The following is a 14,058-nucleotide window of genomic DNA, read 5'->3' as shown; positions in this document are numbered from 1 at the left end:
AAATTGATTCTTTCATTTGTGGTAATGTCTAAATTTACCAAACAAGGAAAGATTCTCATCATCCAAAGTCTCAATTGGACCGGGACTTGGAATCATGCAAATTCTATAGCATGATGAATGAGAACTTTCAAGTATTGGAAAAATTAAGACTAATTACTTATTCACATGGATGTGTGAGTCAAGTAATGGACTAAGGCATCGAGTACATAGTCATGTGCACTGATTAAGTCCACCACAAAAGATGTAAGGCTATTCGTCATAGTTTACTAAAGCTCAGTAAATATGATTATACTTACAAGCTTAAGTGTAACTCTATAAGCTTAGATTGTGAGGTTTTAATCATTTAGTCAAGGATATATATGAATTTCATGTTGGAATGGCTCAACATAAGGAAATTCTGTATATGGGTCCATTATTTGCGTTGTTAAATTCGATTATGATTACGGCATCCCTTTTCATAATCTGAATTATGAGAACTTGGCAAATTGAAATGGAAATGTTATAGCAAAAGACTGGTTTAGTCTTTATGTGAGACATCATGAATCGTGTCCCATATGTTTCGGATATAGGACCGATTACATGTGCTATATTCATCCTTTCTAAAATTTTCCGAATGCCTGGGGCGTTAAGAATGGAAAAGGTTTAGAACTGGATATGACTAAAAAGGAGTAAACAATTGTCGAGGACAATCTAAGGTTTACCAAAGACTGGTTTCTCAAGGACAATTGGAAGTATAGTGATAATTCTGGAAGGACCATATTGACATAATCTGTAAGGAGGCAACTCTTGTTCAGAAGTGATAGTCAAAATGAATTCGGAAATGTTTCAAAGTTAGAATTTTCCATCTGTGTAAGATTAAGGAAACTTAATGCAAGAAGGATGGTTCCAAGGACTTGGTCTCCTTTGGAATGCTCTGTAATGATTGTTGTTAAGTCTTTCTGACTTTGTGCATAATTATTACAAGAGGATCAATGCATATAAGTTTAGAATCTAACAGATTTCAGTAAATGGCATGAATTTGGAATTCTTGCATTTGCAGTAAGGATTTGGGAGTGTGAAAAGAGAATCATTGAAGTTGTTTTGAATAGATCTAGTTCACAAAATAAAGATCATAGACAAACATATTATGCATACTTGGTGTATGGCATGACTAGTGTTTAGAAAAACATAGTGTAAATGCTTGGAGCATGGACAACTATTGTTTTAAATTCAAGAATAATGTTGATAGCTGAAACAATATACAATAAATAATGTGTAATCATATGGTGATAAATAAAAAGTGTTTTATTTATATTCATAAGTTCTGAGACCATATTGGATTCAATTATTATTGTGTTTCACTTTGCATGTTTTGACTTCCCGAATAAACTAGGTTATTCTTCCGGAATGACTAAGTTATTCAAACCATCCACAGTCGGTCATATGTTGGAAGTAGATATGAATTAAGATTGTCATGGGTTGGCTTGTAGAGGTCTAAGTTGTTGGACAAAGGGCTACAACACTCATGAGTGCTCATAAGTTCTGAGTATTGGATTCAAACCGCGCTCATTGGAATCACTTCACGGATTTTATCACGAGTGATCATGAGACGATAATATCTTATATTCTTCAAACCTAGAGATATGAGTTGTTACTATGAGTTGATAGTACATTGATTACACGTAACGCATTGGTAACTCGATGTTATAAAACGTGTCTTTGTGTATGATTCAACAAGTAGTAGAACAAGCCATATGAGTCGAAGTTTATCCATTCCTTTTACCTTCGGGATGAAAGCGATATCTGTGGGCCCCTCGATGATTTGATGATGACAAATGGAAGTGCTCGGCCGGGCCAGGACTGATTTGATTTGTTCAATTAGTCAGTCGTCATAAATCGGAAATCGGGAAACAACTAATGGACAGAGATAATGATTATAATCCATGTCTCAGTCCATATGATATCTAGAATGGAGGAATATATGATCCCTTATCTAATGGACAAGTCGTTGACAAAGATCAGAGTTCATCTACAAGGTCAGAGTTCGACAGAAGCTTTTGAGAGCTACGATTGCTAGTTGGTTCCTGAAGTCATACGCAATAATAGTTTTAGACTTATCCAAGTGGGAGACTGGTGGATTAATGTCTAAGTCTATAACTATAATTGGTAAGACTTGACCCGACCCGGCATGGTCCATTTGGGTTGCATGGCATCATGCACTTGGATAGACTATAATGAGAGAAATAAGACACTTACGGTTATTAATATATTATAAGTTCTAGTATATTAATAATAAGAATAATGAGATTATTTAATTAGTATTGATCAAGAATTAATCTAGAATTAATTAAGTGATCAAAAGAAGACTAATTAAATATATTGGTTGATTGTGTAAATCATTCATTCTTATATATGTGGGCTTGTGATCCAAGATTCCTTATGTTGGACTAAGTCCATGGGGTGACCCATGGATACTCCATGGAGGTTAAAATCCATGGAGCATAAGGAATGGGTAAAGTCATGAGTTACATGGTGTAACCCTAATAGCCACCATATAAAAGAAACCCATGGCTCAAGAAATCGTGACTAATGTGTGTGTGTATGAGGGCTAAACGATTTCATGAAGTATTCTAATTTCTCTCTAAGTTATTCCAAGTGCTTATGGTGTTGTGTGAACCATTTGAGGTGTCACACTTGGGGCACTAGGCACTCAAGCTTCATGAAGACAAGCACCATCAATAGGTATGTATTCTATCTTGTTATATTGATAATATTGTATGCTAGATTAGGATAATATCTTGGATGTTCATATTTGCATGTATAATAGAGAAAACATAGATCCAAGGTATTTAGGGTTGCATGTACACTTAGGAGTGTTAGAATACTCATAACCCAACAAATATTTCAAATTCATTTGATCCTCATGCTCCCAAGTGAATCCAGGTCCTCGCTTGGCATTCCAGCAAGCCTTCACTATCGGGATACGACTTTGCTTTGTTTGTTTGTCCTCTCGGTCCATGATCTCTACGGATTCTTCCACGATGTTGAGCCTCTCGTTGATCTCAATCTCGTTGAGTGGGAATACAAGAGTCTCATTGTTTAGACACTTATTCATGTTTGAGATGTGGAAAGTAGCGTGTACGTTACTAAGTTCATGAGGTAGTTTGAGTTCGTAAGCTATAGCGCCGATTCTAGCAATAATCTCGAAAGGCTCCATGTATCTTGGATTTAGCTTTCTATGCTTTACAAAGCATATCAAGCCCTTCCAGGGTGAGACCTTCAAAAGAACATGGTCACCAACTTGGAATTCCAATGGCTTCCTTCTCCCATTGGCGTAGCTTTTCTGTCGGTCTCTAGAGGCTTCCAATTATTCATGAATTTGAACGATCTTATTTGTCATTTCCCAGATGATCTCCAGACATGTTAGAGTGCTATCAGGAACTTATCCGTTAGCTAACTGTGTGTCAACCACCTCAGCCCAGAACATAGGGGATCAGCACTTCTGGCCACAGAAGGCTTTAAATGGAGCAGCTTTTATGCTCGTGTGATAACTGTTATAGTAAGAGAACTCGACAATGGGTAAATGAGTATCCCATGCCTTCCTAAAGTCTATCACACATGATCAAAACATATCTTCCAAAGTTTGAATAGTCCTGTCTCTTTATCTGTCGGTGTACGGATGGTAGGCTGTACTCATGTCCAACCTAGTTCCTAGGGAACATTGTAGTGACTGCCAGAATCTTGAAGTAAATCTACTATCTCTAATAGAGATAATGTATATAGGAACCCCATGCAGTCAAACGATCTCCCTAATGTATGTTTTTGTTAGTTTCTCCATCTTGTCAGTTTGCTTGATATGCAGGAAGTGTGCGGACTTTGTTAACCTATAGACAATAACCCAAATTATATCAAGACCACCTGTTGTATTGGGAAACTTGGTTAAGAAGTCCATGGTGATTCGCACCTACTTCCATTCCAATGTCATCGATTTTTGTAGCAAACTAGAGAGTTTCTTGTATTCGACCTTAACCATGGCGCAAGTAAGACACTTACTCGCAAAGGTAGCAATTTCTGCTCTCATGTTAGGCCACCATTATAACTTTTTGAGCTCAAGATATATCTTATATGAACCTGGATGCATGAAATATCAAGTGTCGTGCGCTTAAGTCATGACCAAGTCTATGAAACCACCGTGATTCGGTGTCCAGATCTGATCCATGAGACATAAGCCTCTGCCACCCTTGACTTCCAAGTTTTTATCCATCCCTCTCATGAATTCACCAGCTACATTTTCAAGTTTCAAGGCTTCTAGATGAGCCTCCTTAATTTATGTGGAAAAATGCGAATTGATAGTCATAGTTAATGATTTGACTCTACGACCAGAGTATTCTTTCCGAATTAGGCATCAGCTACTACGTTCGCTTTATCTGGAAGATAAAGAATTTCGCATTCATATTCATTAAGTAGCTCAACCCATCGTTGTTGTCTCATAATAAGGTCCTTCTGGTCGAATATATGTTGCAGGATTTTGTGGTCTGTAAAGATATGAATTTTTGTACCATACAGGTAGTGTTTCCAGATCTTCAGAGCAAAGATCACTGCTCCTAACTCAAGATCGTGTGTGGTGTAGTTGACCTCGTGTGTCTTTACCTGTCTTGAGGCATAGGTGATGACCTTACCTCGTTGCATAAGGATACAGCCGAGACCTTGGTTGGATGCATCGCAATAAACCACAAAGTCTTCTACCCCTTCTGGGAGGGATAGTATTGGTGTGATGCATAAGGCTCACTTTGGCGTTTGAAACACTTTTTCTTGTTTCTCTTCCCACTCAAAGAGAACGCCTTTCTGGGTCAATGTAGTAAGTGGTTTCGCGATCCTAGAAATGTTCTAAATGAACCTGTGATAGTAACCATCGAGACCTAGAAATTGACAAATTTGTGTAGGCGTCTTTGGTGATGACTAGTTCTCAATGGCCTTAATTTTGGAAGGGTCCACGTGAATTCCTTCTTCGCTAACCACGTGACCCATGAAGTCCACTCTTCGGATGCAAAATTCACACTTCGAGAACTTTGTGTACAGGTTCTCTGACCGTAGTGTTTCTAATATTTGTCGTAGATGTTTACCATGTTCCTCCATACTACGAGAGTATATAAGTATGTCATCGATGAATGCAATGACGACCTGATCTAAGTAAAGACGACATACCCTATTCATTAGGTCTACGAATACTGTGGGCGCATTAGTCAATCTGAATGGCATCACCACAAAGTCATAGTGTCCATAACGAGTTCAGAAGGTTGTCTTCATAACATTCTCCTCTAGCACTTGTAACTGGTGATACCCGGATCTCAGATCAATTTTTGAAAAGTAATTCGCCCCTTGCAGTTGGTCAAACAAATCGTCTATGCGAGGAAAAGGGTAATTATTTTTTAGGGTAAGATTGTTTCATTCTTTGTAGTCGATGCACATATGAAATGATCCCTATTTCTTCTTCACGAACAAGACCGGTGCTCCCCAGGGTGAGAAACTTGGTTTAGTAAAGTCCTAGCTGAGCAGTTCATTAAGTTGACCAGATAGCTCCTGCATCTCGGTTGGTACTAGATGATAGGGCGATTTCGCTACTGGGGTAGCCCCTATAAATAAGTCGATTCTAAAATCGACTTGACGCTGTGGTGGCAACCCTGGTAGTTCTTCTGGAAAGATGTCGGGAAAGTCGCTTACTTTTGGGATGTTCTTTATTTCGTTTGTCTCTTGGTTCATATCGAAAACACGATCACGGAATGCATGAGATTTCTTTCGTAAGTACTTCTAGGCTTGTATACTTGAGATGATACGAAGGTTCATGTCAGGTTTTTTTCCATAGATAACTAGTGTTTCGTTAGACGATATATTCAGACAAACGGCTTTCTCAACACATGATGTCGGCACAATGAAGACTCAACCAATCCATGTCGATTATGATATCAAAACTTTTAATTGAGACCAACATGAGGTCAATTGGAAATGAACTATTTAGATCTAGTGCTCTAAGTCTTTCCATTAGCCATTTCTATAGTGAACGGTTCTTTAAAGTGCGCATGTTTTTTTTTTTTTAAGTAAGTGAGCGAATTTCTGGTTCACGAAACTCCTTTCCACTCCACTATCAAAAAGTATGCATGCAGAATAGTCATCGAGGTGAAACGTACCAATGACCACCATTGGGTCCGCAATCGTTTCCTAGTGGCCTATAGCCAATACTCTTCCTACGCCGCCGTCGTTCCCTACCTTTTGGCAGTTCCTTTTGTAGTGTCCCACCTTGCCACATCCGTAGCAAGCCTAGCCCAAACCAACTCTGGGGACTTAGTTAATTGGCCTTTTCGGAGTCTTATAGAAACGAGCAGTGTGGCCTTTCCTGTTGCAGTTAGACCACAACATTTGTGACAACCCGATATTTCAACTCTATGTAATGACCTAAAAAGTCAACTATTGTAGCTACTTTTGAAATAATGTAATTAACTTCAAAAAAATGAAAAGTGTAAAAGTCTCTATAGGGATGTCTATTATGTTAGATAATGTGTCAAGGTTTATAGAAATACTAAGAACACGAAAAACCGAGTTATAACGAAGAAGTTATGACCATTCTAAGATTTCCGACAAAACCGGCAACACCGATTAAATGAAAAATGTGAAGTTTCAATACAATAGTTTTTAGCCTTAAGTATCTAAATGAAAGTTATAGATAACCTGAAACCGTGATCGTACATAAAAGGAACGTCCAAATCTGACTTCTTATGAGAAAGTTATGATTTTTCCAAGATTCGGGTATAGCAGTAGACAGCTAAAAACTCGAAATAGAGCTTGAGATACTTTTGACCAAAATAACCTAAATGAGAATCTAAGGTCTCAACATTAGTAGCGCAACGACGAAAAGTCTGACGAAAACGGACATCAGATGAAGAAGTTATGGATTTTTAACGGAATTTTCGTGTCCCGGCCCGTTAAAAATAAATAATTAAAAATAAAGTCAAAATTAGCCAATGAAGTCTAAACGAGAGTTGTAGATCATATTTTTAGCTACACGTGCATATAAAGAACGTCGAAAACGGATGTCGTACGCGCAAGTTATGGATTCTACAAGTTCGCGGTCCAAAATCCGAGGCTGTCAGGCCTCCCACGACGTGGCACAAGCTTGCTGCGACCTGGCAAGTAACTGAGGGCATCCAATCAACGGAAGAGGATCAGTCTTGCCCCCCACGACGTGGCCAACCTTAGCCACGATGTGGCACACCAGAATTGCCCCTATAAATAGAACTCTTGGGGTGCCGGGTTTAGGTGCTCCATTCTTCCATCTATCGTGTCGAAACTCTGCGGTTAAGCTCCCGAAGCCCTCCCAAAGCCCCGGTTTTCACCTTCAAGTACCGAAGGAAGGTTTTGTGTTCCCGAGATTCCTGAGAATCCCGAGATTTTTCCCCGTTTTTAACTCTTCCTGTCGAAGTTCTGCTCGATTCTTCTTCCGACTACTTCAAATCAACCACTTCAACCAAGTGAGTTCATACCCCTTTCAAACACACTTTAAATACATTTTAAATGCTTTTATACTCTTTTAGGGGGGGGAATACAAGTAAACATATGGTTATTATCGTGTATTTTATAAAGTTTCACTTCACTTCTTTTACCGAATAAATCACTTACTATTATGGAAAACTCCTGTCATACTTTGTGTGCATTAGACTTATGCAAAGTATATAATGATTTCAAAGTACCTTCAATTGTTAAGTCGTTTTATACATTCTAAAAACTTATGATTCATGTTTCGTCAAACATTGTGAAAAAGGATAAACTTTGCATACAAAAACTATCACTTTAATACAGGCTTAGTTGAGAATCCATGAGACGTGTATATCTTCAAACGTTACTTTTCTTTATTAGAAAGTAATGCTGCAAGTCCTGTCTATAACCAGAGTCTCCCGTTCGGAGAACGTGTCAAATGTGTATAGATCTATACGGGAAGTCATGATCCCGCGCCCTGACTGTTAGCTACACTCCGTCCTTTGGGGTGACAGTTGTCATAACGCTGCGACGCCTCAAGAACGTCGTTACAGGCATATTATGTTTAGTATGGTTATAAAACTCATCGGATATACAATGATTATGGTATTATGCTTTTATGAACGAGTGACTATTAAAACTATTCTTCAGCTAACAAACGCGATCTTGGTATAGCTTTATTATATAAAACTATGACACAACTTTTAAGAACGTCGTTTTCTTGCAATTTTCGGTCTTAGAGACTGCCAGCCATGTTAGGAAAATAAGGGTTTTTCCTGTATACAAACCAAACAACTAATAGGAAGATAAGGGATTTTCCTGGTCCAATTATTTACAACTTATGACACGAACATTCATATGCATTTCATACTTTTATAAGAAAATAAGGGTTTTTCTTGGAAGCTACAACAAATCATATCTCATCCATTAGGGAAAATACGGGATTTTCTGGATCTAATACATTCATTTTCAATACAACAAGTCACAACTCTTCACACTTAAAATACTGAGTTTTTCTGGAAAACATACACCTATTTTGGAATGACATCTAATTTTTCTAAACTACTTATGAACTCACCAACATAATTGTTGACACTTTTTCTTTGAAATAACTTGTATTCTCAGGGAACCGCTAAGTAGGTTTGGCAATCAACTTATAGGATTAACGCGTTGGCGTTAATTACTTCTTTTGAATGATGTTTATGTATTTATCTTTTGAACATGTAATGAATACAATTATGTAAACATCTTGGAAACTTTAATATATATGGTGGTGTGTACTTTCCTTTCTATGAACTGTTATGATACTAAATATGACGTCCTACGCCCCCGAACGTTTCCGCCGTTCTGGTTTGGGGGTGTGACAGATTGGTATCAGAGCTTTGTTTATAGGGAATTAAGTATATCAAAACCATTTCTTATTGGTATATAACTATAAACTCAACTGGGCAAAAACACTCTGAGAAAAGTCATACGTTTGAAATTAAATTTATTTAGTTTTAATGTAAGCATGCACTCATTTTATACTAATAACAGTTTCATAGTAAATAACTTTAGAAGTATTATAAACAAGTTGTGCAGTACAGGTACGCCGTGGGACATGTAATCGGAACTGGGAAGAATATAGCCTGATCAACTATATTTGTCCAAGAGCCGACTAACGTATGCCAAGGAGTGTCTGCAGTGGACTACGATTTTAAAACATACCAAAAGCACATCATTACATAATACTAAGGGAGTTGTTGTGCTGCCGTCAACCCTTAAACTTAAGGGTAAGTTTCATGTGCTCTAGCTTATAGTAAAATTTTAACCCTATTCTCGTACAGTCTAAATGGCGGGATTCCATCACCCCAATGACCCCTACTACCCCAACCAAGGTAATGGGGGATGGATCGAAGAAGATCCTGAAGAAGATGAAGAGCCTATAGAGTTGGAGGGAGGGGATGACTCTGGCACGGATTTGGAACCAGAAATTATCAATCCACCAATCCCACAACCTCCCGTCCATGTGAGGAACTTCCAAGGACCCACTCCTGTGTGGGGAAGTCACCTCCATCATTGGAGCCAACAACAAAGCTTACGCCCTCCCTACGGCATGTGCCGAGACTTCTATGATGTCAGAGGCAGGGGATCAGCCGACCGAGCACTTCCGGTCATGGTTGGCAAACTCGCCAACCAGTCCTACCAATCCGGAGTGCAAGCCAACCGAATCCGAGAGGTCAATGTGGAAGTACAAATCCACACGGCCGATATCAACCGCCTAGAGATGTTGCAGAACGACATCCACATTCACACCGAAGCATTTCAAGCACAAGCAAATGCAGCCTTCGCAGAATTAAGGGAACAACAAGCTGCGTTTGATAGGCGCCTCATGGAGTCGAAGCAGTCTGACACGGACTCGAGCTCCAAACGCAAACCGCGCCACAAGTAGAACTTGCCGACTCTCAAATTTTGTTATAAATTAGGACTTCGGATAAAAGTATTACTTTCTTTAAATTGTTCTGTAATCAAATGCCTTTAGATAGGTCAAGAACTTTTGTGTAAACCCCGCTGTAACACAACTATATGTTTAATATATATAAGGGTATATCCCTTTTCTTGTTGTTAATCATGCGTAGTTCGTTCAATTCATACGTACATCTATTCAAACTTTATTTTCAAGCTCAAAACCTTGTGCCAGTCAAACCTAATTTCTTAGAACTATTGGAAGTTAACTCAATATCATTCAACTCTGAACTACCAAAACTTATAAATCTTTTATTTTCTTTTGGCAGCACGATGCCTCCTCGTCCAAACCTAAGGCCCAGGCCGGGCACGGCACCACCACCACCTCCACCACCAACTTATGATCCAGCCATGGTCCAGGCTGCTATCATAGCAGCAGTAACTACAGCCCTCTCACAAATAAACTCCCACGGAAATGGAGGGGCAGGAAGCAGCACAAATCATCCAAATCATGGCACTGGTCATGGCCAAGTAAGAGAATGTACTTACAAGGAGTTCTCTAACGCTAAGCCAAAAACTTTTAATGGAACTGGGGGAGTCATTTCACTAATGCAATGGTTCGAGAAGACCGAAACGGTCTTCGAGATCTGCTCATGGCTAGAAGCAAGCAAAGTCAAGTTTGCTGCTTGCACTTTCATAGATCGAGCCCTCACTTGGTGGAAAAGCCATGTGAATTCGGTGACGCTCACTATTGCCAACACCATGAGTTGGGACGATCTAAAGGTTCTACTACTGGAAGAATATTGCCCAAGGGACGAAGTGCAAAAGCTTGAGCAGGAGCTCTGGAATCTGAAAATGATTGGGTCTGACCTAGTCGCCTACACAGCTAGGTTCAACGACCTCGCTGCACTGTGCCCTACCATGGTCAACCCAGAATCAAAGAAGGTTGAAAGGTACATTTGGGGGTTGTCACCCTAGATTCAAGGGCATGTCCTAGCTTCCAGCCTTGTTACCTACAACAACGCTAAACGCCTGACTCAGCGACTCATCGACCACGGAGTAAAACACGGTACCAATTCAACAACCCCAAATCCATCTAGGGAGGCTCAGGGCCAGAGTAGGCCTTGGAACAAAAGGAGGGGACAAACCCTCCAGGAAAACCCCAAGAAACAACAAGTAATAGCGACCCACGCTATGACTGTACCTGCCAACCCTGCCCCCACAAGCTCATATAATGGGAAACTTCCTAAGTGCAACCGATGCAACTTCCACCACCACGGTCCTTATCATGATCTTCAATGCACCAAGTGCAATAAGAAGGGAAATACAACCCGCTATTGCAAAGAGCCAACCGAACCATCCGTCCCCACTGCTAATACCGGAGTGAGTCGCGCCTGCTTTGAGTGCGGAGACACGGGGCACTACCGCAGGGACTGCCCAAAGGCAAACAACCGGAATACCGGCGGAAGGAGCCGAGTTTTCGCAATGGGACAAGATGAAGCCATTGCGGACCCTACTGTGGTTACGGGTACGTTTCTTCTCGATAACTCGTATGCATGCATTTTGTTTGATAGTGGAGCGGAAAGGAGTTTTGTTAGTCACAACTTTAAAGGCCTACTAAAATCAATACCACAATCATTAAGTGAACCATTCATAGTAGAAATGGCCAACGGGAAAACCGAAGGCACTAAGGAGATATACTTAAACTGCACCCTAACATTAAACGATAATCCCTTTTCAATCAGCCTCATGCCAGTCTCGATTAAGAGTTTCGATGTCATTATTGGCATGGATTGGCTGAGTTCTCATCATGCGGACATTTTATGTTACGATAAGGCCGTTCGCCTTAATCTGCCAACCGGCGAAACCATCATTGTCTTGGGCGACAAACCCAGTACCACTCTTCGTATCATCTCAAGTATCCAAGCTCGGAAATGCCTACGCAAGGAGTGTCACGCGTTTTTGGCACATGTTGTTGATGTAAAACGCGAAGTCCAGGACATCAAGAATGTGCCCGACGTATGCGATTTTCCCGACGTTTTTCCCGAGGACAATTCCGGGGATACCTCCCGCGAGACAAGTTGAGTTCAGAATCGATCTGGTTCCCGGAGCTATCCCAGTAGCCAAAGCACCCTATCGATTAGCCCCGGCAGAGATGCAAGAGCTATCCAGCCAACTGAATGAGCTACTTGGAAAAGGATTCATCAGGCCGAGCTTCTCGCCATGGGGAGCACCCGTGTTATTCGTGAAAAAGATGGATGGATCATTCAGAATGTGCATCGACTACCGAGAACTCAACAAGCTTACCATCAAGAACCGATACCCCTACCCCGAATCGATGACTTATTCGACCAACTCCAAGGAGCCAACTACTTCTCCAAGATCGACCTGAGGTCGGGATATCACCAGCTGCGAGTCCTGGAGAGTGATATTCCCAACACGGCCTTCCGAATGAGATACGGACATTACGAGTTTGTAGTAATGCCGTTCGGACTAACCAATGTCCCAGCCGTATTCATGGATCTAATGAATCGGGTATGTCGTCCATTCTTGGATAAATTTGTGATAGTATTCATAGATGACATACTCATTTATTCAAAGAATAAAGAAGAGCATAGTCAACATCTGAGGCAAATCTTAGAGATGTTACGGACTGAGAGACTGTATGCAAAATTCTCAAAATGTGAGTTTTGGATTAGAAAGGTGGACTTCCTCTGTCACGTGGTCAACAAGGAAGGAATCCACGTTGGATCCATCAAAAGTCAAGGCTATCAAAAACTGGTCTGCACCAACTACACCAACAGAAATTCGCCAATTTCTAGGCCTTGCTGGTTATTATCGAAGGTTCATTCAGAATTTCTCCAGCATCGCAAAGCCTCTTACCGCCTTAACCCAGAAAGGTGTGACCTACAATTGGGGAGAAAAGCAAGATGCTGCATTTCAGACTTTGAAACAGGCCCTTTGCAGTGTGCCCATCCTTTCTCTTCCAGAAGGGACCGAAGATTTTGTGGTGTATTGCGATGCTTCGAAGCAAGGGCTGGGTTGTGTACTAATGTAGAGGGGAAAGGTTATTGCATACGCCTCACGACAACTGAAAATGCATGAGGTCAACTACACCACTCACGATTTAGAACTTGGGGTGGTGGTCTTCGCTCTTAAAATCTGGAGACACTACCTATATGGTACCAAATGCACTATCTTTACAGACCACAAGAGTCTACAACACATCTTCGACCAGAAGGAGTTGAACATGAGACAGCGATGTTGGGTCGAATTGCTCAACGACTACGAATGTGAGATTCATTATCATCTAGGAAAGGAAAACGTCGTGGCAGATGCCCTTAGTCGTAAGGAGTACTCTGGCCGAAGAGTGAAGTCATTAGCCATGTCGATCCATTCGCACCTGCCAGCACAAGTCAAGGAAGCTCAAATAGAGGCCTTGAAACCTGAAAACGTGACAGGTGAGACCCTTAGGGGAATGGACAAGAATTTAGAAATCAAGAGTGACGGAGCACGCTACCTCATGAACCGAATATGGATACCCAAGTTTGGTGGACATAAAGAGGTAGTTATGAGTGAGGCACACAAGACTCCATACTCCGTGCATCCCGGGTCAGACAAGATGTATCAAGATCTCAAGCAACTCTACTGGTGGCCAAACATGAAAGCAGAGATCGCTACATATGTGAGCAAGTGTTTGACTTGCACCAAGATAAAAACAGAACACCAGAAACCCTCAGGGCTACTCCAACAACCTGAAATTCCTGATGGAAATGGGAGCAGATTTCCATGGACTTCATAACGAAACTGCCCAAAACTCAGGGTGGCCAAGATACTATTTGGGTAATCGTCGATAGATTAACCAAGTCCGCTCATTTCCTACCGATCAAGGAAACTGATAAAATGGAAAAGCTATCGAGAATCTACATCCGAGAGATCGTACGACTCCATGGAGTGCCGATGTCTATCATCTCGGACAGAGACAGCAGATTCACGTCTAGATTCTGGCAATCATTGCAAAAATCCATGGGAACAAGATTGGACATGAGTACAGCCTATCACCCCCAAACTGGCGGACAGAGTGAAAGGACAATCCAAACCTTGTAG

The sequence above is a fragment of the Lactuca saligna genome, chromosome 4 (assembly GCF_052625555.1).
Source record: "Lactuca saligna cultivar CGN05327 chromosome 4, ASM5262555v1, whole genome shotgun sequence".
In the NCBI taxonomy this organism is placed as follows: domain Eukaryota; kingdom Viridiplantae; phylum Streptophyta; class Magnoliopsida; order Asterales; family Asteraceae; genus Lactuca; species Lactuca saligna.
Note: the sequence above shows the minus strand (reverse complement) of the source record.